Raw genomic sequence first — 27,483 nt, 5'->3', positions numbered from 1 at the left:
TGATTGTGATTTGAAGAAACTAACCGGAAAATGACATTTTCAGGATTTCTTGGGAAGCATACACGTGGGGTCCATGATAGCAAGGAATGATGTCAATAGGGACTGGTTTCATTAGAGGTGATATTGGCACTGTAATTGAGAGAAAAAATGTCCATATGTTTAACACATGCTTATTATAGTATGGCATGCAGACATCCATTGTACCATTCTACTTTGGGTATCTCTACAGTTTTTCAAAAATTAAAAAAAAAAAACAAAATGAAAAATCTGCTGTGTGTCAGAAATAAGCAAAGATTATTTTAAAAGTAGTGTAGATCTAAGATCTAGACCCATTTTCAGTAATAGAAGTATAAACTTTCATATACAGTTCCATACTCTTTACCTATATTATAAAGCTACCTGTGTGTTCTGTCTTGTTGCAATTTTTCTATTTCCATATATTTGAAATATGAAGTATGTAAATAAAAGTGGCTACTGACATTATCCAGGTAACATGAAGGTATGGTCTTATAAGTCACTTTAATATGCTGTCTTCTCTTTTGAAAAGCTATATTTCCCCTTGGAGAATGCCATTGAAATGCCACTGGAGTTTTTCTAAATAATGAAAAATTGTCAGAAATTCAAAACACTCACTTCTTATAATAACCTCACAAATTTCCCCTCTGTGGATGTATCTTAGTTAAAAATAATTATCTCAAGATACTTTGAAAATTAAGAGAAGGAGTTACTCACCTGAGGATGGTGCACACAGGATGGGGTGGGGTTGGGAGGGCGGTACTGCAGAGCTTGTGTGGTGCGTCACCACCATGTGCCTGGCTCACTCAGAGAGCTTCTGCAGACTTGTGTAGTACTCTTAGGTTGTTGCACTGCGCAGAGAAAGACGTTACTGTACATACACACTTCAAGGTGATCCCAGAAGACACCTGCAGTGGGACTAGAGAGAAGCCATCTGGACCCACAGCAGAATAACCATCTGTATGTACCTTCCAGGTCCTGTTTGCTGCTTAGTCATTAAGATGAAATGTAGTGCAGGGACTACCACAGTAATACAGAAACAAAATATTCTCATAATGGCCTTCTCCTTTTTGAGGGGACCATTACTTCCATGTATGTATGTATTTTTTATATATACATTATATGAATGTTTTATATATAGTTATATGCATGTACTTTTCAACTAGACATCAATATAGACCACTAAAAAACTACTTAATATTTACTGTGTTTTTGCTATTTAGCAAGCACTGTTCTAGCACTTCATGTCTATTATTTCACACTAAAAAACCATGACATCATATTATATTCATGCCCATTTTACAGACGGGGCAGCCTGCTTCTCAACTAGGTACGTTGGGCTCCAATGGCCATTCAGAACTGTATATGGAAGTTTAAACTTGTGTCACTGAAAATTGTTCTATAGAAATGGTGTACTACATAAAAAATACATTTAGATGTATAAAGAAAAATACTACCTGCTCTAGAAATAATTTAAAACTCTTGAATATGTACATCTGCTATGTTCTGGTGTGGTGAACACCTGTTATCTTGTCCCCATACCAGCCTTCTCCATCATATGATCCTGTAGAAACCAGCTTAGGCTAATATTTGATGGGATATCTGTTTCAGGTTGGACCAAAACACAGACATCTGTTTCAATCAGTATTTTTTCCCAGCACTTCTCTAATCAGAAGTGGTGAAGAGAAGGAGTCTCTCCTCACTGGAGAGAGAATGTGAGACTCAGGAGCCACAGATATGTTTTTTGCCATGTAATGGAATTTAATCTTCTTTGGGGGAAAAATGAAGACAACACCCATTGGCATGGCAAAGATACAGAGATCTACCTGTATCAAGACTCCATTCCCCACTTGAAGCCCAGTTATGTGTCTACCCTCTCTACGATTTAGTTGTTCATCCATTCTTTGATTATATTACATACCGCAATATGGTCCTTTTTAGAAAATTCCCCTTTTCTTGCCAAGCTAAATTAAGTTGTTTTTGTTATAATATACAGCAAATTGTATTATTGTCACAAATTTTCACTTCTCTCCCTGAATAAAACAATTATCTATACATACCACAACTGCTCTTGAGATTCTGCCTTCCACCATGTAAATCACATATAACAAACAGGGGCCACTTTTCTGGCCTATCAGCATAAACAGACATGCAGAGCTGGCCCATCATCTATCTGCTGCCTGTAACACGGACTCAGCCTCACAGAGCTGCAGTCAGCCAGCTCCTGACATGTAACTTCAGTGACAAATAAACCTTTATTTTGGGAATCTCTCAGACTTTGAAGTTGTTACATAGTGCTGGCTCAGCAAGAACTGACTGAGATGGTACCATTACAGTCTTGATCAAGCTGCTCTGTACAAAGGGCTTTTATATGCCATAAGTCTTTGAGGATGAGACTGTTACCACCACCCCACTTTGCTGCTGAAGAAACTGAGTCTGAAAGCAACTTTGCCAAGGCTACTGAAAGAGGTGGGAATCAAATACAGCTGACTCCAGACCCTAGGCTCTTAAAGATGTTTCTACTGTCTCAAGCTATATCACACTTCTACAATCCATGTACAGAGAATATTTAGTTACTTTCTGTGTGGAAATATGACCTGACTTGGAATATATCTAAATCGGTGTACTTAACTATGATATTCTAATAAATGATGATATTATATACATATGTAATATACGAATGCATCCTTATAAGGTTTTTCTATTGTATATAGATGTAACTAGCTCTAAGAAATTATAAATTCAAAGAATTATTAGAAAATTCTAAGGAAAATTATTGTCAATAAATTGAACAACCTAGAAGAAATGGATACATTCTGGGAAACATGCAATTTTACAAGACTGAGCCAGGAGGAAAGAGAAAGTCTGAACAGACTGATTACTAGTAATGAAATTGAACTGGTAATCAAGAAGTTCCCAACAAGCAAAAGTCCAGAACCAGAAGGCTCCACAGATGAATTCCACCAAACATTATTAGATAATCTAATACTCATCCTTCTTAAAAAAAAGAAGAGGAGGGAATACTTCCAAACTCATTCTATGAAGCCAGTATCACTCTAATAACAAAACCAGACAAAGACACTACAAAAAAAGAGAATTACAGATCAATATCCCTGATGAACATAAGTGCAAAATTCCTCAACAAAATATTAGCAAACAAAATTTAAAAATGCACCAAGAGTCTGCATTGTCATGTGGGATTTATTTCAAGGATGCAAGGATGGAACAATACCACAAATCAATCAATGTGGTATGCCACATTAACAAAATAGGATTAAAACCATATGATCTTCTTGATAGATGCTAAAAAAGCATTTGACAAAAATTCAACATTCATTCATGATTAAAAATTCTCTACAAAGTGGGTATAGAGGGAATGTACCTCAACATAATAAAGGCCATAAGCAATAAACCCACAGTTAACATCATACTCAAGGGCAAAAAGCTAAAAGCTTTTCCTCTTAAGATCAGAAACAAGCCAGGATTGACCACTCTCACCACTTTTATTCAACATGTGCTGGAAGTCCTAGCCATGCTAACCAGACAAGAAAAAGAGATAAAAGTCATCCAAGTTGGTCAGAAAGAAGTTAAACTGTCACTTCTTTTTGGAGATGACATGATATTACACATAGAAAACCCTAAAGACTCCACCAAAAACTATTAGAACTAATAACTCGATTCAGCAAAGTTGCAGGATACAAAAGTAATTACAGAAATCTGTTGCATTCCTATAAACTAACAATGAACTAGCAGAAAGAGGAATCAGGAAAGCAACTCAATTTATAATTGCATAAAAAAGAATAAAATACCTTACAAATAAACCTAACCAAGGAGGTATAAGACCTGTATTCTGAAAACTATAAGTCACTAATGAAAGAAATTGAAGAAGGCTAAAATAAATGGAAATCTATTCTGTGCTCATGGATAGGAAGAATTAATATAATCAAAATGGCTATCCTGCCTAAAGCAATTTACAAATTTAGTGCCATTCCTATCAAAATATCAATGGCATTTTTCAATGAACTAGAGCAAATAAGCCTAAAATTCTCATGGAGCCCCAAAAGACCCTAAATGGCTGAAGAAACCCTAAAAAAGAAGAACAAAGCTGAGGGGATTATGTTTCATGACTTTAAACTAAAGTATAAAACTATAGTAATCAAAACATTAAGGTACGAGCACAAGAACAGACCCATAAATCAATGGAACACAGTAAAGAGCCCAGATATAAACCAATACATACATGTTCAATTAATATACAACAAAGAGGCTATGAATATACAATGGGAAAAAGACTGTCTCTCTTCAATAATTTGTATTGGGAAAACTAGACAGCTGCATGCAAGAGAATGAAACTGGATTACTATCTAACTCCATACATAAAAGTAAACTTGAAATGGATTAAAGACCTAAACGTAAGTTTTGGAACCATAAAACTCTTAGGAGAACATAGGCAAGAATCTCAGGAACATCATCACGAGAATTTTTTTCCTAGATATGTCTCCCCAGGAAAAAAAGCAAAAATAAACAAGTGGGACTATATCAAACTAAAAAGCTTCTGCACAGCAAAGGAAACCATCAACAAAACAAAAAGGCAACCTACTGTATGGGAGAGTATATTTGCAAATGATATTTCTAATAAGGAGCTAATATCCAAAATATATAAAAAACTCATACAATTTAACACCAAAAAATCAAATAATACAATTAACAAATGGGCAGAGGACCTGAACAGACATTTTTCCAAAGAAAAAATACTGATGGCCAACACACATGATAAAATGCTCCACATCACTAATCATCAGGGAAATAATAGTCAACACCACAATGAGGTATAACTTTACACCATTCAGAATGGCCGCTACCCAAAAGACAAGAAATAACAAGTGTTAGCAAGAATGTGAAGAAAAGGGAACCCTCCTACATGTTGGTGGGAATGTAAATTGGTCCAGCCACTGTGGAAAACAATATGGAGGTTCCTCAAAAAGAAAGAAAAAGAAATATCATACAACCCAGCAATTTTACTTCTGGGAATTTACTTGAAGAAAACAAAATCACTAATTTGAAAAGATATATTATACATACCTATGTTCATTGCAGCATTATTTACAATACCTATAAGCATAGATATGGAAGCAATCCAGGTGCCCACTGATAGATGGATGGATAAAGAAGAGGTGGTAAATATACACAAAGGAATATTACTCAGCCATAAAAAGAAGGAAATATTGCCATTTGGAACAACATAGATGGACCTAGAGTGTATCATGCTAAGTAAAACAAGCCAGTCAGAGAAAGACAAATACCATGATATCACTTATATGTGGAATCTGAAAAACAAAGCAAACAGACAGAAAAGAAATAGATCCACAAATATAGATAACAAACTGTTGGTGACCATAGGGAAGGAGGTAAGGGAATGCGTGAAATAGGAAAAGTGGGTAAAGAGGTACAAACTGCAAATTGTAAGATAGGGTAGACATTGGAATGGAAGTACACATACAGAATATAAAATTAATGTTGTAGTATCTTGTTATAATAATGTGGTAACTATACTTATTGTGGCAAGCATCTAGTAATGTATTTAATTATCAATACACTATGTCATAAATCTGAAACCAATATTGTGCATCAACTTTATTCCAATATAAATAAATAAATAAAATAATATCTTGACAAAAAAATTCCAAAGAGCAAGATATTTAAAATGCTGAAAAGTAGGTAATTTTTATTAGGAATATTACATGCTTGCTCCCTCTTTCAAATGGTCTCAGTATGGGCTTTTTTTCCCAAATTGAAAGCTCTACAAGCATATTTAAAATGTTATGCAATTTATAAAGTTAGATTTGTATGCATTTTTTCCCAAAAGTTACATAAAAATTATGTTATTGCTGTAACAAACTGAAGAACTGCAACAAATTACATCAGTAGAGGTTTTACAGCTATTAACAGGTGGCTTTAAAAAATAATTGATTTAATAGTATTCCTAACTATAATGTTGAAAGAGTTTTAGACATTTTAATGAGCAGTTTCAGGGGTAATTATTACTATTGTTATTTTTAGAAACATGGCAGAGTGTAAGTACCAATTTGTTCTGCTATCTACATATTTGCCTAATTTCTACAAGTGATGACATTCATTTGTCCTCACAGGAGTTGCCCCTTTGGTGGCATGATGGGCTTTAGTTCAGGAGGAGGAGAGAAAGGGAGAAAATTTGCAAAGGACTAAACATAGCTCTTTGCACAGCCATTCATCTGTGATTTTTGGAATGAGAGTACAGCATGTCCAACAGGTTTATACTGTGCTGATTGAAGGATGGATTTCTGAAGCCATATTTAGAATCCTCCACTCCTAAAATCTTATCCTCAAAGTACTAATTCTTTTCAGAGTATGTCTTGTAAGACAGTCAGAGGTTCTCCATTCAAACATTTCTTCCTCTAGAGCAGTAGGGTGTTGATGCAAGAACACCAACTTAGTATTTTTAAAAATGTGTATCTTCTACTTCTTATTAGTTGGATAACAACTTTTGACTGGCTTTTCAAGTTCTTTGATCCATTAGGGATAAAGTCTTCACTATATGTAAGGGAAGGGTTAGGACTTGGTGTTAAAATACAACAAAAAGTGAAGGTCTTGAGGCAAAAATCAGAAGGGCTCTCTGCACATGGTCAGAGGCTGGAAATATTGGAGTTGGGTCTGTTGATTCTGTCTATCTATAGATTGGCTATCTATCTTCATTATCCATCATATATCTACTTACCTGTCGTCTATTTACCTATTTATTATCTATCATCTATCTATCCATCCATCATCTGTATACATTTTCTATTATCCATCCATCCACCTATCACCCATTATCTATCTATCCATCTATCTATCGTTTATCTACTTATCTATCTATCTCTCTTCCTGGCTGGAAGATCATAATGGATCTGGGAAAGGAATTCTTTGCAGATGGGTCTATGCACAATCACTGTAACTGCTATGGTCTGTGATCAAGCTTCAGGCAAACGTTAAATAATGGAAATGAGTGCAGGCACGACTGCATGGTTTTGTGGTTACAGAAACAGAATGAGGCTGCTGTTTGATTAAACACTGGAGGAATCTAGTTGCAACCAAATGCAACAAATGCAAACAGTAGCAGGTGAAAGATATTAGCAAAGCATGCATGAATTTGAATAAGATATAGTTGGGAAATGGAACTTAACATTAACACAAAGCCTTCCTTATTCTTCCTGGCATCTCCATTTGGGTCACTTCAGGATTGTGCCAATTTTTCTCAATGGAGCTTTTTAGGATCACACAAAATTTTCAGTTCAAACAACAGAATAAGCACTTGTAATTTTCCATTTTTTGAGGCCACCTATAGGAAATATTTGGGTTCTTCTTTTAACTAAAGTGAGCTCTGTACCTCTTTTACCTGGTTCATAGGATTTGCCACTCTAAATTTAATATTTAGAGTTGACTTTTAGAGAAAGAATAAAAAAGTTTCTAAAACATTCCCTACATTCCCAGTAATACATTGGAAATATATTGAATATATATGTGTAAAAATATATTGAACATACATTTTAAATAGCATTTCTTTTCACAGATTTAGCCATAAGCTTGTTTTTCCCCAAAGGAAAATGTTATTATTGTCATATGTAAGCCCTAGAATTTTATCATAAAGGAAGTGAAGACAATTCTGTGTCTACTCCTTTAATCTGAATCTCATTAAATTCTCTTTCCATGTTTTCTAGAAGGCTTTGCTTGAATCCATGTTAATATCTATCTAAGCTATGGTCTCACATATCATTAGTCTTTTATTGACAACACAAATTCTAAGAAAAGTGGTGAGTCATCAAATACACGGTACAATAGCTTAACTGAAGCTGACAGGGAAAATATGCAAGGAAACTAGTTGGAGTACAGGGAAGCTCATGGCTGTTCTATTAATGGGTGACATTTTAAACAATAGAACTGTCAGACCCCACTGTGAATAAAGGGGCTAATCATGGCAGGAATTAGTGCACACGGCAGGTGATTATGTGTTGGGAACATGCCAAGACCAGCTGTGATGCTTCACATTATTTGTAATCTCAGTAATAGAAGCTTTGGTAAAAAAAAATCATTTGGGATTGAAGAACCCTGAGTTGGGGGAAGAAGTAAACAGAAATCATATACAACCCACTTGCTTCCTCAATGGAGGTCTCTGCAGACGGGAAACCCACGTCATGCACTTAAGTCCATCCCCCTTCTCTCCAGTTCAACAAAGCAATATAATCATGTGCTATTTTTCCTTCCTCAAAGTCCAATTATAGTGTTTCCTTATAAATAAAATAGAACTGCTATCATCTACTTACTCGTTTGAGATGAGAATTCCTTCTAAAATTATTTGGGCTCTAATATCAAAAGCCACTCAGAAAAACACGAGACTCAGTTGAAAAAGCATTTTTCCGCATTGAATATTCTGCTATCTAGCCGTGATAAATATTTGATTACCTTCTGTTGGAGTTTATAAAAGAGATAATTCTTTGACTCTGAAACAATTTGTAGAGAGTGATCCACCTGGTACCAATGATTTGGAAAATTCCAGGCATGAGAGTCAGAAAAGCAAAGCAGAAAAATGAAGACAAGTAATAGAGTCAGGAAACAACATTCTGGTCTCAGGTTCCAGTTAACCAGCAAAGAAGCAGAATGTAGCACCCAGATTTGTCTGAGCTGCTGATCTTTCATCTTATTTATTGATTGGATTTTAAAAGAAATAATACCTCAAGTCTTTCTATTTTCTTTATACCCATGTGGTTATTACTACAAAATGCAATCTTGGCACTGTAGCTTTCCTTTTACATACGTTTTATTTGTAACTTTTTATTTTGTGATTATTTCAAACTTTCAGACAAGTTGCAAGAATTGTGTTAGAAACTCCCTTATCCTTTTACACAAATTCACCAACTGTTTATATTTTGTCCTGTTTGATCTATCATTGTCTCGATATGTCTTTATCTATATCCGCATATTTTTCTGAGCCTCTGGTAATGTGGAGACGTTGAGCCCTTTTGGTCCTAAATATTTCAGAGTATAGTTTCCAAGAACAAGAGTATTATCCTTTATAACCACAGTACAATTACCAAATTGGGAAATTTAACACTGGTACACTACTATTATCTGATCCACAAAATTGTCAATTATCTCAGTAATGTCCTTTTTTGCTAATTTTTATTTTCACATGCAGGATGCAACCCAGGATTACAAATTATACTTTGTTGTCATGCTAATTGAGTCTCTTTTATCCCAAAACAATCCCTCAGCCTTTTAAAAATCTTTATGGCCACTGCCATTTTAAAGGAGAATAGACATTTATTTTACAGAATCTTCTGCATTTTGGGTTTGATCATTTCTTCATAATTAGATTCTATTTATGTATGTTGTCAGGTTTGCCAAGAATGTGATGTTGTGCCCTCCTGAGTGCATTATATCAGGAAGCACATGAGTTTGGTTTGTCCCCATATTGATGGTGTTAACTTTGACCCTTTAATTAAGATGATGTGGTCCATCACTTTCCACTATAAAGTTACTATTTTTCTCTATAATTAATAATCTGTGAAGAGATATCTGGAGACTATGTAAGTATCTTGTTCCTCACCAACTTTTAGAGAGTTTTAGCGTCCACTGATGATTTTCTAACTGCACTATATACCTTCTATGTACTAGTTGGCTTCTACTGCAAGGAAGATAGTTTCTATCTTCCCACTTATTTATATTTATTCATTCATTTATTTATGTTAGCATAGACACATAGATTCTTACTTTCTTCAATAATTTATGACTAATTTATTTTGATGCCCCCAAATCCCATGTTGGGTAGACACCTCTTCAAGCTAGCTGCTGTCTTTTTGAAATGTTGCCATCATTTCTACTCCCTTACAAAATCAATTAGGGTGATAACCAGAGAAACAGAACTAATAGGAGACAGACAGATGGATAGACAGATAATAGATACAGAGATTTATTGCAAATAATTGACTTACTTAATTGTGGGGCTGTCTAGGCAAGTTCAAATTCTGTAGGGACTGAAAGCTGTTGTGCAGGAGCAGAAGCTGCACTATGGGCACATTTATTCCTTACAGGGAAACCTCAGTTTGGCTCTTAAGGTCTTTTAACTGATTGGATCAGGCCCATGCAAATTATCCTGGATAATCTCCCTTCTTAAAGTCTACTGATTGATGTAGTTAACATCTACAAAATACCTTCTCTACAGCACTTAGACTACTGTTTGACTGATTAACTAGCCAAGCTGATGCATAAAACTGACAATCACACTTATATTCTGACACAAGATCTTCCAATTTCATTTTGTTGTTTCCCTGCCAATTCTGGAATCAGCCAACGATATTTAGAAACCAAGATTTAGAAGCCATATGTGCTCATTGCTTTGATATTACAATTGTTTATAGACTTTCTGAGCAGACAGAGTTCAGTGTGTTTGTGTGTGTGGGTATATGTATGTACACAGAGAGAGAGAGAGAATGAAGGAGGAGAAGGAGAAGGAGGTGAAGAAGGAGAAGAAAAACAGTTTCACACAGAGCTAGGAGTACAGGTTCATACTAATACATCCAATTCCATCTCAACAATAAAACATGACGATAAATTCCAGTCCTTACCTTTCTGTTTTGTAGCTCTTTTCTTCAGCAGTGGGAAACTTGACTCCCATCATTATATAAAACCATTCACTTGCTCATTCCTGTAATAAATAGAAAGTAGTTTCCAAATTGCTAACAACATCATGTGGAAAGCAAACTAGAGTTTAATTTTGGCTTACAGGATTTTCTTTCACATAAAATTTATATATAATGATATACCCAAATCTTAAATGCACAATTTGATGAGTTTAAGAAATACATGAACCTATGTCATACTCTATCCCCAAATAGGTAATTTCCATCATTTTAGAAAGTTCTGTCATGCCACTTCCAGGTGAATCTTCCTCTCCAAGAGGCAACACTTTTTCTGATAATTTTAGACACATTTTTGCCCTTTCTAGAGCTTTCTATAAACTGAACCATGTAGTAGGTACATTTTTGTGTCTAGCTTCTTTCACTCACAACTTTTGTGAGATACATCTATGCTTTTCATCTATTAGTAGTTCAGTACTTTTTATTGTTAAATAGTCTTACATTGTATAATGTACCATAAATTGTTTACCCATGCTTCTGCTGACAAGCATTTGGTGTTTCCAGTTTGGGGCTATTATAAGTGAATGGCTATGAACATTCTGGAACAGATAAATATTTTCATCCCTTTGAATAATAAAAAGGAGTGAAATTTCTAATTGATAGGGTAGGTAAACTTTTAACTTTGTAATACATTGCCAAACCTTTCTCCAAAATAGTTATACCATTTTACCTTGCCACCAGCACTGGGCAGTCACCTTGAGGGTTTTTTTTTTTTTTTTGGTTTTGTTACATGTAATTTTTTTCTGGTGTGGCCCATAATTTTTAATTTTGATAAAATGCATTTTAATGATAGCTCCTCTTGTGGAGAAAGCTTTCTGGATCCTGAGAAAGTTTATTCTACCCCAAGTTTGTGAAGATATTTCTGTTTTCTTGTAGATGTTTCTTTAGAGTTTTAGGTTTACTTTTAGTTTTGTGATCCATCTTGAATTAATTTCATCCAGTTGTTCCACAACAATTTGTTAAAAAGACTTTCCTTTTCCCCCTAATTTTAATTCAGTCCCTTGGTTAAAAAGAACAATTAATAAAATAAGAATAGATCTATTAGTCTATTTATCAATCACATATCACTACTATACTATCTTGATTAATATTGCCTTATCATAACTCTTGAAATCTGGAAGTGGATCAAAGACCTGAATGTAAGCCATGAAACCATAGAACTCTTAGAAGAAAACATAGGCAAAAATCTCTTGAATATAAACATGAACAATTTTTTCCTGAATGCATCTCCTTGGGCAAAGGAAACAAAAGTAAAAATGAAAAAATGGGACTACATCAAACTGAAAAGCTTCTGAACAGACAGGACACCATGAGCAGAACAAAAAGGCATCCTAAAGTATGGGAGAATATATTTGTAGATGACATATCTGACAAGGGGTTAACATCCAAAATATATAAAGAACTCACATGCCTTAACAACCAAAAAGCAAATAACCAAATTAAAAAATGGGTGGAGGATATGAACAGACAATTCTCCAAAGAAGAAATTGAGATGGCTAACAGGTACATGAAAAGATGCTCCACACCACTAATTAGCAGGGAAATGCAAATTAAAACCACAATGAAATATCACCTCACACCAGTAAGGATGGCCAACATCGAAAAGACTAGGAACAACAAATGCTGACTAGGATGTGAAGAAAGGGGAACCCTCCTACACTGCTGGTGGGAATGTAAACTAGTTCAATCAATGTGGAAAGCAATATGGAGGTTCCTCAAAAAACTAAAAATAGAAATACCAGTTGACTCAGGAATTCCACTCCTAGGAATTTGCCCAAAGGAAACAAATTCTCAGATTCAAAAAGACATATGCACCCCTATGTTTATCACAACACTGATTACAATAGCCAAGATATGGAAGCAACCTAAGTGTCCATCAGTAGATGAATGGATAAAGAAGAAGTGGTACATATACACAATGGAATACTATTCAGCCATAAGAAGAAAACAAATCCTACCATTTGCAACAACAATGGATGGAGCTAGAGGGTATTATGCTCAGTGAAATAAGCCAGACGAAGAAAGACAAATCCCAAATGATTTCCCTCATTTGTGGAGTGTAACAATGAAGCAAAACTGAAGGAACAAAACAGTGGCCCACTCACAGACTCCAAGAAGGGACTAGCGGTTACCAAAGGGGAGGGTTTGGGGCCAGAGAAGGGGATTGAGGGGCATTATGATTAGCATACATGATGTGGGGGTTCACGGGGAAGACAGTGTAGCACAGAGAAGATGAGTAGTGACTCTTTGGCATCTTAGTACACTGATGGACTTTGACTTTAATGGGTTATGTGGGACACTTGATAATATGGGTGAATGTAGTGACCACAGTCTTTTTCATGTGAAACCTTCATAAGAGTGTATATCATTCATACCTTAATAAAAAAATATTAAAAAATTCATATGGCTTTTAAGTATACTAAGAAAAGCAACAAATACACAGAGAGATAAACATTTGTGTTTTTTTACCCTTTGTCCAGATGTTTGTATATTTGCCTATTTTTTGAATATCTCCAAATTTCCCTACCACACTTTCCTATTGATGATTACCATATTTTTTCATGTACAAGGATCTGTCATCCTTCAGACCAGATTAAGGTCATACTGCAAGGACCATTGACTATTTGTGGCTTGACCGTAAAGGATATTACATGTAGCTTCTCAGTGATGTTCTGCAGTGTTTGGAGAGCCCCCCAAGGCAGACCCACTCCTGAGAGAAAGCCAGCTAGCTGACTCTGGTACTCCAAGGCGAGAGGCTGGAGCAGAGACTTCTCTCCTTGCCTCAGGATTCTTTATAACCTGGGTGGCCCCTTGTCTCTCCACCCCCTCTTCATCTTGTGTGGCATATCAAAGGTATAAACAAGTCTTTCTCCTGCTTAATATGGTTGCCTCTCATAGCATATCTTCAAGGCATAATTTGCCAACAAAGTCTGTATTCCACATCACAGACTCCCTTCTCAGAGAGAAGGAAATGAGAAAGAGGTCAATGGGGCAGAAAGATGCACACTTATTATATATGCATGCATACATACGAACATACACAAAAAGAATAAGAGTCTTATATCTAATTCATACGATCAGCACTTCAAATACTCTTTATTCCTGTGGATCCTAGTTTTCATATGGTGTCATTTCCCTTCCAAGTGAGGAATTTTTTTCATATTTCTTAACAGTGCAGATTAGCTGGTGAAAATTTCTCTTAACTTTCTTTCATCTGAAAATGATTTTATTCCAATGTCACTTTTTGCATTTTTGCCAGGTAGTATTTCTGGTATGATCGTTTCTGATAAGAAGTCAGCAGTTATTAATGTCATTGTTCCCTTATATATAATATGACACTTTTCTCTGATTGCTTTATAGATTTTCTGTTTACTTTTCAGTAAATAGAAAGGCAGTTTAACTGATATGTTACATGTTTCCTTCCTCCCATCCTCCTTTCTTTTTTCTTTTCTTTTCTTTTCTTTGGGTTTGCAGAGCTTCTTGGGATCTATATCTTGCTATTTTCACTACATTTGAAAAACTCTTGGTCATTATTTCTTCAGCTTTTATGTTGCTCTCTTTTCTTCCCCCTCTCCTTCTAGGACTCCAATTGCCCATATGCTAATCAACTTGCTATTATACCACTGGGCTCTGTTCACACTCTTTTCACTGGTTTTCCTTCCCTTTTCACATTTGATTTATCATCAGGTTTGCTAACATTTTCTTCTGCCATCCCCAATAAGCTGATAAGCCTATCCAATAAGTATTTTCAATTCTCTCCATCTTACTTTTCTCTGTTCCAGCATTTCCATTTGGTTCTCATTTTATAATTTCCATTACTATGCAGATTTATCCCTTCTGTTAATTTATAATAACCCTGTTCTCCTTAACGTCATTGATGTATTTATTATACCAACTCTAAAGTCCTTGCCTTCTAATTCTAACATCTGTGTTATCTTGGAGTCTGTTCCTCTATACTACCTTTCTATTGCTCCCTTGGCCCATTTCTACTGATGTCTATAATTTTTATTGTGTACTGAACATTTTTAATGCTACATTTATTTGTAAAGATAGAGACTCAGGACAGTTTTGTCTATTTGTTGTAACTGTAGATTTTTGCTCTAACAGGAAGTTAACTTTACTGATATTAAGGATCAAATCCCAACCTCCATCAACCCTGCAATGAAGAGCAGCTGCAGATGCTCAGTTCTTCCACCCTCCTAGCTGTTGCTTTCACTGGGAATCTTGGTGTTTCTCCAGTGCATGTAAAGTTCACCATTCAGCCAAGGGTTTGGACAGAGGTCATATACAGATTCCTCTCTTGTGGCTCCCTGATCTCTGGAGTTTTTTACTTATTCTCTATGCTGCCAAGCATCTCCCAACTCTATACTCTGACTCCTTAAGGCAGTTAAACAGATTTCTGCTTCAGTTCTCCTGCTTCATGCCACACAGATGAAGTGTGCCCTTAAGCAGAAGGCCATACAAGCAAACATTTTTGTCTAAGTTATTTTCTTTCAAGGACAGACTCCTTTCCAGGTTCTGTGCATTTCTGGTCAATCCCCACTGCCTACACACAGTTATTTCTTTATTTAAAAATATTTTGCCCAGGGTTTATTAGTTTCTGTCGACAGGAAGTTTAGTTCAATGAAAAAAACATTTTACCATCATCAGATGTGAAAGTCTCACTATATTGTTTTTAAAGATGATACTTTTGGAGCTTATTACTATATTCAACTAAACATATAGGTAAAAAATTATATGATCTTTTAATGATCTTGTGTCACTTATCCAATGATATTACAAGTCCCTTTGAAGGTTCATTGTCAGTCTTCTAGCTCTTTGCAGTCTTATTCCTTATCACTGATACTCAATGAAGGTTTTATGATAAGAAGAACAGTCATATTTTCCATTATGTGGTTGTAGAGGCCAAGTGCGGACTTTCAGTTTTGTAATTTTCTATATCCAAAAAAAGAGATCTCAGTGTTTCAGATTTTACTTAATGGGATTAGAGGTTCATAGCTCTAGTTCAGAGTCAGTGAACTATAGCCCACAGGCTAAATCTATCCCATTGCCTATTTTTGTATGGAAATTTTTATTGGAACACAGCCAACCTCATTCATTTATGCATTGTCAATTGCTGCTTTCACATTATACTGGCAGAATTGAGTAGTTGTAACAGAGACTATACGATTGACAAAATCAAATATATATATGGTCTGCCCCTTTACAGAAAAAAAAATGCTGATTCCTTTAGAGCAATGTGAAATAGTCACAATACTTAAAAGAAGCAGTTCAAAGTGTATGCTCCATTGCACATCATTATTTTGGGAAACATCTTTTTTTTGTTGATATGCTAGACAATAGACTTACTGGGGTAGGCAGAATAATTAAAGGTACCCTTTTAAAGACATATATGGCCTAACCCCTGGAAAAAAGTGAATATGTTATTTTGAAGAGCAATAGGACTACAGATGTGATTAAGGGTACTACCTTGAATAGGGAGATTATTCTGGATTATCCAGGTGGATCTGATATAATCCTGAGAGTCTTTAAAGGCAAGAATCTTTAATGATTGTGAAGTGATGATAGACGGACCAGAGAGATGTGATGTTGCTCGTTTGCATAGCAGAAGAAGAGGGCCATGAGCCAAAGAATACAGGTGTCTTCAAGACACTGAAAAAGGTGAGGAAATGGATTTCCCTTGAGAAAAATGCAGCCCTGTTAGCACCAGAAGACCTGTGTCAGGCTTCTGACCTGCAGAACTGTAAGATAATAAACTTTCATTATTTTAAGGAGTTAAGTTTGTGATTTTTTATGACAGTTACAGAAAACTAATACATTCACATACTATAATGCACAAAGGAATGAATTCATTCCATGATTATTGAAGAATTATACTACAACTTAGAAATACATTAGTTACCACAGACCAGAGCCAAGTATCTCTTGATGAATCAGCTTTATTTTTGCAGCAACACATTTGGAACAGGTACTTTCATATCTGTTCTGCCATCTGTGATGTCTGAAATCATTAGAAAAAAAGTTCATGTGTGAAAGGAAGGCAGTTTTAACGGCTTTCATCGGAGTATGGTTGCCAGGGAAACCATTTTACTTGGTAATCAAAATGTTCAATATGTCTCTGTTGCTTTGCCCGTAACTCCTAAATATACCATTGCAGAGTGGGTTCATGGAAAACCCTGGGGGGAAAACAGGAAAATCTTGAAGTGTTAACTTCAATGAAGGACAATCTGGATAACTTACTCCCATTCCTAGGAAGCTGTGAATTTTTAAGAAAATGAATGGCTTTGTTTGATTTTTGTGCAAATTTAATAGGATTGGATTTATTTTTAACAGCAGATGGGAAGGGCTAGGCAGTCCTTGGGATTCTCTTGCAATGCCATGAAAACCAAGTGACAGCTCACCCAGCAGCAAGCCAAGGTTTTCTTAAATGTCTCCCTCTTCCTCTGGCTCTGTATCTACTTCCTCCCTTCCTCCTTCCCCCTCTCTTCTTCTCTCCCCAGCAGTTTTCCCCTCTGAATTGTCTTTCACATAAGAAATGTGAAAAAATGAAATGGGCTTATAATTCGTTAAGGGCTCTGGTCAATAGAGAGTATTAAATTCTATTTACTTTATACCAAATCATAGACTTCTTTTTTTTTTTTTTTTTTTTTTTTTTTAGATAATTATTTTTTATTGAAGGGTAGTTGACACACAGTATTACATTACATTAGTTTCAGGTGTACAACACAGTGATTCAACATTTATATACATGATAATTCTAGGTACCAGCTATCACCATACCAAGTTGTTACAATATTTTGACTATATTCCTTATGCTATACATTACATCCCGGTTACTTATTTATTTTACAATTGGAAGTGTGTACTTTTTTTTTTGGTTGTTGTTGTTAGGGCATCTCTCATATTTATTGATCAAATGGTTGTTAACAACAATAAAATTCTGTATGGGGGGTCAATGCTCAATGCACAATCATTAATCCACCCCAAGCCTAGTTTTCGTCAGTCTCCAATCTTCTGAGGCATAACAAACAAGTTCTTACATGGAGAACAAATTCTTACATAGTGAATAAGTTACATGGTGAACAGTACAAGGGCAGTCATCACAGAAACTTTTGGTTTTGCTCATGCACAAATCATAGACTTCTTAACACAGCTAAGGAAATGGAGCCTTAGAGTGACAGAGCAACTTTCTCATACACGGAAATAGAGAAGATAAATGTCTAGAGAGGGTCTCTGGGGCATAAGGGACTGTTTCATGTGTTGTTTTGAGGTCATTAAAGTAGTTTTGCTTAAAAAAGCATAAAGTTGACTCTTGCCTGCTTCATCACAGTCAGACTATTTCAGGTTGTGGATAAACAGCAATTTGAGAAGAGGGGAGAAGTGTGGTAGGGTGACACAATGGCTCTTAAATGCAAACACTTTCCAAATCAGCAAAGGCAAGTTCTTGAGACACGTTCCAAGTCTAGAACCTGAAAGACTGCACATTTGCCTATCAGTGCAGTTGCTTTTACTTTTTTGCATATAAACAATTTTGAAATGCATTATTATGAGAATGATTAAATTTGAAATCATCTAAGTCAGAGAAATAAGCAGGCAAAGAGAAATGATATGGAAAGAAGAAATAATAGAAGAGCCAACATAAAAGAGATTTTTTTAAAGCCCTTTAAAGAAAGTGGAGAACTATAAGTGGATAGATGCATACATTGGTGTTTATGTTTATCCAGTTCAATATGAAATTTACCTTTGCATTATTTATTTTGGACTCAGTGAAATTCTGGAGCATGTTGTTATTAAATATGAAGTGCAGGGTAAGATATAGTGATCTTATTTCTCTTTCAAGAGACAACAGCTAATACATGTAAACTCCTGAATTTAGATTTGTACCTAGTCCTAAATGATTCAGAAAGGGTGTCAGAGACAGTTCACATTGAGACACTAGCAATAAGAATTCTGCACTGTTGAAAATAAAGAGAATTAAAATAGTCTAAAAGGTATTACTTAAATGATAAATAATTACTTAAAAGTTACTTAAAAGATACAGTGATATAAATATCTAATTCCCACATGATTATTCCCTGAAGTCTTGTTTTTTAATCCAATCTGACACTCTGTCTTTTAGTTGGTATATTTAGACCATTTATATTTAAAGTGATTATTGATTCTGATAAAAAGACTTCTGTAATTCTTATATGTGCTTCTCTATAGATAAAAGGGAATTTTATTTTTCCTGTCTTCTTTCACATTTTTTTTCTTTGTCTATAGTTTTCTGCTGTGTGTATATGATTGTGACTAAGTAGTTTTTTCAGTATTTTTCCTTCTGGGTGTTTTCTTAGCTATTATTGTCAATCAATTTTGGAAAATTCTTAGTCATTATCAGTTAAAATATTTCCTCTGCTTCATATATCCTCTTTTTTCTGGTTTTGCTATTTCCATTATATGCATGTTACACTTTTTGAAATTGTCCCACAGTAATTACATGTCCTGTTCTGTTTTATTCAGTCTTTTTTTCCATTTTCATTTTACTCTAGGAAATTTCTACTAGCCTCTCTTCAAGCTCACTGATTCTTTCTTGACTATGTCCAATCTACCTATGAGCCCATCTAAGGCATATTTCATTAATTACAGTGTTTTTTATTTGTTGCATTTCCATTTGATTTTTTCTTAAATTTCTATTTCTTGTGATTACATAACTATCTTATTTTGCACATTGTCTATTTCTTTCATTACAGCCTTAACATATTGACCATAGTTATTTCAAATTCCCCTTTTGAGTTTCTGATTTGGTTGTCTATTTGATATTTCCAAAATTTCTGTCATGTCTGAGTTTTGTTCTGATACTTGCTTTGTGCCTTTGGACTGTTTTTTTTCAGGCATTTTAGCACGACTTGTAATGTTTTGTTGAAAGACTGACGTACTGTACCAGTAATAGGAAATGAGGTAAATGGGACTTTAATGTGAGGTTTTATGTTAATCTTCTGAGGAGTTGGGCTGTGTTTAATTTTTTTGTAGCTGTAACTGTTAGACACATTACTCTACTGTTCTTATTTTTGTCTTCTTTGTTGTCCTCGGGCTTTACTTCCTTAGATGAAGTCTGAATTTTGCAGCTCTTCCAGTTATAATCCACCGTCATCCTGTTTGAGCCCTTTAATGTGGTGGTAAGGTCAGAAGAATGAAGGTCTATAATCCAAGGAATACATTTTAGATTTTTAATGGGCTTGTATCTGTCAGCTGGGACATTCAGGAGTGTTCCTTAAATTTTATTTTTTTTCCCCTTAGGTGAAACAGGAAGACCAGAGGGGGCTAGAATTGGGCAATTGCCTTTCTACTTCCTAGTGGGATAAGGCTCTGGTAAAGTTTTTTCCCTTGAGAGCAGGCTTTGTTATCAAAGAGCCCCCTGATATCTCCTACGGTTTACTCTTCTCCTCCGCTAGGGCCACCAGAGCATCTTTCTTGGATTTTCACCATGGGTATGTAGTGAGATTTCTGGAGCTAAAGTGCACCAAGGTGGCTCACTCTCACATTCAGCCTCCAGAAATTTGTCAAAGTTGACAATTAAATGTTCCTATCAGTTTGTGGTTCCAGCAGCTTCTGCTCCGGACAAACAGATACCAGGCATGACTCTACAGATTCTCCTGTTTGTCCAGATTTCAGGGTGGGAGGTTTGCTCTACAACCTCAGTTGTCTGATGGTTCTTGCCAAGAAAAGTTGTTTCTTTTCAGTTTTTGACTTTTTCTTATATTAACGGCAAATTTCTAAGCTCATTTCACATCACAGCTGAAACAGGAAATGGCCTATTTTGTTAAAACCTAGTCTTTAGTTTAAAGCTGCACTAATGCAGTGAAGTTAGGAAGAAAAAAAATGTGCCACAAATTATAAGCAGGTATTTTCAGTCACATTTTGGGGGAATACAGACTAAGTCATGGTCATAGTTTCCTGTTTTCTTTAGGGAAACAGCCCACAAGGTGAATTGGAAAAGGCATTCCTAAACTTTTCCCCTTTTTTCTTTTCCTCTTTTCCATGACAATTTGTGCTCTCGGTCTTTGGTTCATGGGGATTGAATTTAGAAATTTACTAAAAAATTGACATTTTACAAGATTGCTTTCTAGTGTTTGCAGATTACCAAAGGAGACCAAGTAGAAGGAGAAGCTCTCTGCTTCCAACACCATTCATTCCTTCAGTCACTCTAATTCTCTCACAAAAAGACCTCTTCTTCTGTAGATGCCCTCATCATAGAACCTGACGGAGAGTGCAGCTTTCAATGGTCCTCTGTCAATTCTCCTTCATAGCAACTTTACCTTTGTGTCACTCCCTATATGCTCTCCTGTAAAACTTGGATGGAAATTTTTGAAAAGTGAACCAGTTAGAGATGATGTGTGCATCTGTGAGCACAAAGGCCTAATCTCTACTATCATAATGGCATTTTCTAGGTGAAATGAAATGACTACTTTTTCACAAAAACCCCAATTTCCCATGCCAATAAAGAAGAAGAGTCTAAGGAAAGGTCATAGCTAAGAAACAAGCCTCAGTGAGATATTGTCTCCCCTTATGAGATTCAGTGTCCCTGAATGTTCAACCCATTTCACATCTCAGATAAATTTCCTGTCCTTCAGTTTTTTCTCTTCAGCATGAACCAGCCCTCTAAGACCATGTTAGAGAATCTGCCTCATCCTGTACAAAGTGAGTTGAAAGAAAGCTGCTTATGGCAGAATTTGCCTTTGCCTATAGCAAAAAATGTGAAATGTGAAAGGCTGTAATGCAATTAATTTTACTAAGAAACTTGTTAAGCGTTTTTTGCTAAGACACTTGATGCTGAATTGCTTATCATTGGAAATTCTTTAGTCTATGAGGAAAAGAAAGGGCTTTTTCTTCACATAGCATGAAATATAATTCAGTTCCCATTACTTTCTGAAGCAGCCAAGAAGCATATTAAAAAATGAATGTTCTTGGAGTGTACTTCAACTTCGTATTTTCAAAGGCTAATCTGCCTTGGAGACTTTAGAATGTAATCAGGGTATGGGAACTCATTATGAAAAGGTTACACAGGGTAAAAAGGTCCAAAGGTCATGAAAAACGGGGAGGGTAAGAAAAAACATGACTAATGATATAATTTCATATAGAAATTTTCAAAGATGACTATCTCTCTAGGGCAAAAGAATATAAAAGGTGATTATGGTGATATTAAGTATGAGTAAGTAGGCACATGATTCACAGAGGACCTTTCTCCCAGCGATGGGAGGCCCCCTGGTCACTGTTACATGCACCTTCCCAGTGTTCCCGTGAGCGAGCTGTGGGAGGCTCATCCCCTGTGTGCAGCTGGGAAGTACAAGGCACCCTTCAGATTTGCCTATCAGTCCCTATTTGGGCTCTCACAGTTAAACGTGTTACAGCCCTGCACTTCCTAATCAGTGGTTTGCAGGCAGCACTGGTCTAAGATAAAGTTTCCACAAGTCCTTGAAATAAAAAATTTTTCATAAAGTCAAGTTCATTCCTTCTGAAAGACTGACCTCTAAATTGCAACTATGTCCTGCCTACTTTTTCACTCCTAGGAAATGGACTACTTTTTTCTTATTTAGCAAAATAAAAACATTTGAGGAGGGACTCTAAACACTTAAAAATTTACTGTCTTGAAATCCCAAAGACTGTTTATTGGTCTTTAATCCCCAAATTAGAATATTAATACTGACTTATCTGACAGTTAGAAGTAACTACTGAAACACACAGAAAAATACCCACATGTATTAATACGGGTAGTACTTCTCCTATTGATGTTTCTAAGGGCTTGGTCCTTTATTGGACCATTCTGCTGCTCTGGCTGTTGTATACTGAATACCTACCCTCTGCTGGGCATTGGGTTAATTGCTTGACCTGAGCTGTCTGATCTAATCTTAACCATACCCTAAAAGGGGAAAATACAACAATTATTCTCAATTTACAAACAAGGGAACTGAACCAAGTGGAGTGTGGTTTCTCAAGGTTGTACAGCTTTAAGTAGAGAAAAGAATTCAAAAGCAAGCAAAATTCAGAAACTTTCATCTTCACTACAATGTGGTTGTACCATTTGACCTTTCTATGTGGGAAGTATTCAGAAGGTAATATCACCATGAAACAACAGGTTCAACTGAAAAAACAATTGGGTGCATAATTTGTTACACATACTTTCTGGTTTTTATGCGTCTGTCAAGTTCTGGCCATGGACTGAGTCAAGATAATAATTAAAATGTAACAGTCATTATTTATTTGTTCTTACTATATGCCAGACACTGTGATGATCATCACAAATATATTATCTGATTCAATTCTCACAACAAATCCACAGGATAGAAATCTTCATTATATCCATTTGCAGATAAAGAAACTGAGGCTTTGTGAGAATAATCTGACCAAGATCAAAGTTAATAAAATGAGTGCATAACATCTTGTCAAAAAAATAAAATGCTGTTGTCTCTTAACAATGCAATTAGATAATTCAGAGCATGAGTCCTTGGACATGTAAGTAGAATAAAAGTGAATCGAGTATACTTTTTTGAGGGAGAAATTTCTTGACTTTTTGGTTATCATATGAATTTTCTAAGCTGGCTCTTCCTCATTCCTTGATTCAATTTTTGTTTTAAGACCATACTGAAAATGTACCAAAGCAGTCTTAATTTACCCCCACATGCCATATAAAAGTATGCTCCTTCTCTATTTTTTTATGATTAAAAAAAACAAGAGGTCACTAAATCTATTGATCTTTTCCCCAATTTCAATCTTGATCATGAATGTGGTAAACAGACTCCCAAGGATCCCCGTCACCTGGGATTTCCTAAGCAAAAGTTGGGATGGCAAAAGTGATGGTTGTCACTTTCATGACTAGGTTATGTTATATGGCCACAGTCATGGGAGTTACAGCACATATATAACTATCTTTCTTGCAGACATGCTAGAAGGAGTCCCATTCACTGCTCTGAAAGGAGCAAGCTGCCACAAGGTAAATGCCCATGTTGGAGAAGCCCACGTGTCAAGAAACTGTGAGTGGCCTCTAGGAGCTGAAGGCAGCCTCCAGCCAGAAGCTAAATCTTCAGTGCTACAAGTCTCAAGAAAATGAATTCTGCCAACAACTTAAGGAGCTTGTTAGCAGTCTTTCGCCAGTGAGCCTCTGAAGAGACCACAGCCCTACCAACACCTGGATTGCAACCTGGAGAGACATGAAGCAAAGAACCTGGCCAGGTCCTGCCTAGACTCCTGATGTGTAGAAACAGAGAGATAGCAAATGTGTGTGGTTTTAAACAGCTAGTTTTGTAATACTTTGTTAAACAGTAATAGGGAGCTAATAGATATAAAGAAGATAGAATACACCTTAGATAAAGTATTCTGAAACCAAAATACTAAATTATACTAAATTATAAATTATAAATAATTATAAATACTTGTATTAAAATACAAAAATAATACTACTCCTGAATTGTCCATGCCGCTCATAAGGGTACCCTCTTTACTTGCCCACTGGTTCCAATCCCATCTGTTCTACTTAAGAGACTTCAGTAATTCTCTCCCTGTTCTACACTGTCATTGTTTACTCCTTCTGCTGGATCACTGTCATCTGTTTATATGGTAGGCTGACAGTCGCTCCCAAGATTATGCCCATGACCTGAACACTGGAACCTGTGAATGTTAAGTTACTTGGAATAAGGAATTTTGCAGATGTAACTAAGTTAGGAATCTTGACATGGGGAGAGTATCCTGGGTTGTCTGGGTTGGCCTTAAATGCAATCACCTGTACCCTTATAAGAGAGAGATAGAGGAAGATTTGAAATACACAGAAGGGGAGGGAGCAATGTGGCCACAGAGGCATGGAGTGCTGTGGCTACCAGGCAAGAGTGCTGGCAGACAGACAGACAGAAGGCTGAGAAAGTCAAGGAAGGGTTTTTCCCTTAAGTCTCTGGAGGGAGTGTGGCCCTGCTGATACCTTGATTTTGGACTTTTGGCCTCCAAAACTGCGAGAATATAAACTTTTCTTGTTTTAAGGCCCCCAGTTTGTGCTGTAAAAAAAGAAAACAACTCCACTTCATCCTCCAGCTACTACCCTTTTCTTTATAACAAATTCCTTGACAGCTGTGTGTACTTACAGGCTCCAATTTGTCTCCTCTCATTCTCTGTTGAATCTATTCCAATGAGGGTTTTGTCTCTCTCATGCTACTGGAATTGCTCCTCAATATTGCCAGTGACTTCTATGCTGCTAAATGCAGTGGTCAATCATCCTGACCTCTCAGCAACAGGGGACATAATGGATCACTCTCTTCTCTGAAATATATTCTTCATTTGGCTCCCAGGACATGTCACAGGCCTGGTTTCCTGTCTGCTCTTTCTTGGTTTGGGCCAGTTCTCCTTCCTCTTCTTAAGAACAGGGTGATCCAGGGCTTTCTCTCTTCTTACCTATTCCCTTTGAGGTCCCATCTGATCTAATGGCTTAAATACCATCTGTTTCCAATGACTTCCCAATTTATTTTTATAGCCCAGGTCTTTCCCTTGCATTCCAAACTTGTATGTCCAACTGTGTACTCAACCTGGTTGCTCAGATGACTCATGAGCATCCCAGACATAAGATGATGTCCCGAAGTGATCTCTGGAATATTGTCCCAAGGTTGCTTCTTTTTTAAGTCTATTACCAACTTTGTAGCTGCTCCTGTCAAAATCTTTGGGGTCCTCTTCACATCTTCCCCTTCACATTTCCTATCCAATCCTTCAGCCCATTCTGCTGGTTTTCCCTTCAAAACACACTGGGATCCACTAATTTTTACCAGCTTTGCTTCATTGCTAAGCCCTGAGGCCGTTCCACTCTCCTGCTTCACCTGGCTCACTGCGGTGACTTCTGTAATGGTCTTCTTGATTCTACCCCCACCTCTTCCATTCTATTCACAACTTGCAGCCAGAGCGGTGCTGCCATATCCCATCAGGCCATGATGAGCTCTGCTCAGAGCACCCCAGTGGCTTCCTGTGGCACTCAGCCATCCACGACCTGGATAACTGTCTGACTTCATCTCCTGATAACTCTGCTCCATCTCCCTCCATGCCTGCCCATGGCCTCCCCACAAGCAGTTCTTCCCAGCCAGTCCATACATGCTCCTCCCTCACTTGCTGTTCCTTCTTTCTGGAAACTTCTTCTCCTTATAGCTTCATGGCTTGTTCCCTCATTTCTTCACATCTTCACTAAAATGTCATACCTCCAACTAGGCCTATTCTGTCTAAAATGCTAACCACCCTCCATGCCAGCACCTCCAAGGCACTTCCCTTGCTTTATTTTTCTCCTTGGCACTTATACCACCTGAAATGCTTATATTTTACTTATTTATGGCCTAGCAACCCCCTAGAATATAAGGTCCTGAGGGCAGGGAATTGGGTCTTACTAGTGCAATGCCTGAAGCACAGCAGCACTCATCAAATAACTGTTAAATAAATCAGCATATGTACATGATGCACGGAATATAATAAACAGCATGAAATCACTGGAGAAAAAAATGCATTGTGAAGAGATAAATTAAGAACAGTTATTACAAGGGCCAACAGAGCTAAGGCATAATTATCATGTAAACAGCATGATGATTACCAAAAAGATGAACTGAGCTTACATTTTACATGAAGACCTTTTTCCTTCCCACGTGATGTAAAGTAAGCTTTTGTGTTATTATTTCATGTGTTTTTAGAATGTCTCTGAAGGAGGTGGACCAAGAGCTTTATTTTATTTCCTTTATTTACCTGTTGGAGCTCCTTAAAATGCAATTTGAATCATTCCGATCGTGGCCTTGATTTTTCCCTTTGCTTCTCTGGTGGAACAAGCTAGCCGGTTCTTAGTAAATTGAAAAATATCCTCATCAAGAACCAAGGTGATCTTTACAATCTCTTAAGCAGACACTTTGAATCCTGCCTCAGTGTTCAAAGGTGATAGTTCCCTGCTGGGGGCAGAGGCAGGAGGGGTTTCCACAGTACAGTGCTGCACCCGCCAGATACAGGCTGCTTCTCCCCACTGGGCACAGTGTTAGTAGTCTTCTTGTTGACAGAAACTAGTGTCAGTTTCAGGCCAACAAAGGCCAAAGTCAGAGTGAAGCAGTACAACCAATGGTATCTGAATGAATATTAACAAGAGAGATACGATGTTGGCTGATTCTCATGAATATAGAAAATTAACAAAATACTAAAATAAAAATGTAGATGAAGTCATTAGAGAACACTTCCAGTTGTTCACTGGGCTTGGTGCAGTCAGAGAAGGATCAGCCGAGAGGGGGACCACGGGCACATGATGGAACAGCTGCCAGTCTCTAGGCTCGAGAAAACCAGTTTCAGAGTTAACACCATTCAGTGGCTTTGCTTTTCCCGAGCATCTTTTCTGGGTGTTAGATTCTAAAATACCTAAATGAGCACATGGAAACTAAAGTAAAGCACAAATTATTGGCTGTCGAGACAACATATTTCCTCAGTGCAGGGCTAATTTTCTTTGGTATTTGCTGGCTTTGGGGGCTAATGACGTTATATCTGCTGTGGGAATAAAAGCAGGTCGACTGGACTGTCTACTGGCATTTTGATACAGTTGCTCACACTTCGAAGGTTTCCAAGCAACTGTATTTTCCAACGCATCTTTGCTTATTATGTGTTAGACTCAATATCCCTGGACTGGATGTAAATGATTTAGTGTTCTGGGACATTGTGACAGATTACCAAGAAAGCAGGTGAATAAGTGGTAGATTTTAAGCTTCTTAAGGGCAAGAACGGTACCCAGTTATAG

The 27,483-nt window shown here is 36.6% G+C and overlaps 1 long non-coding RNA gene across 1 annotated transcript in view; it reads right to left on the bottom strand.

Annotated features, from left to right (window-relative positions):
- LOC130682887 (uncharacterized) overlaps window positions 1-24,978 on the bottom strand; it is a 36,939-nt gene extending 11,961 nt beyond the window's left edge. Inside the window, exons 1-3 of the long non-coding RNA XR_008996314.1 lie at window positions 24,833-24,978; window positions 10,656-10,735; window positions 733-866 (exon numbers count right to left, since the gene is read on the bottom strand). This is a non-coding gene — a long non-coding RNA (uncharacterized LOC130682887). The remainder of the gene's footprint in view (window positions 1-732; window positions 867-10,655; window positions 10,736-24,832) is intronic.
- Between the last annotated feature and the right edge of the window lie 2,505 nt (window positions 24,979-27,483).

This window comes from Manis pentadactyla, chromosome 3 (genome assembly GCF_030020395.1).
Source record: "Manis pentadactyla isolate mManPen7 chromosome 3, mManPen7.hap1, whole genome shotgun sequence".
NCBI lineage: Eukaryota > Metazoa > Chordata > Mammalia > Pholidota > Manidae > Manis > Manis pentadactyla.
The sequence above is the reverse complement of the archived record's forward strand: the minus strand, read 5'-3'. Positions and strand labels throughout refer to the sequence as shown.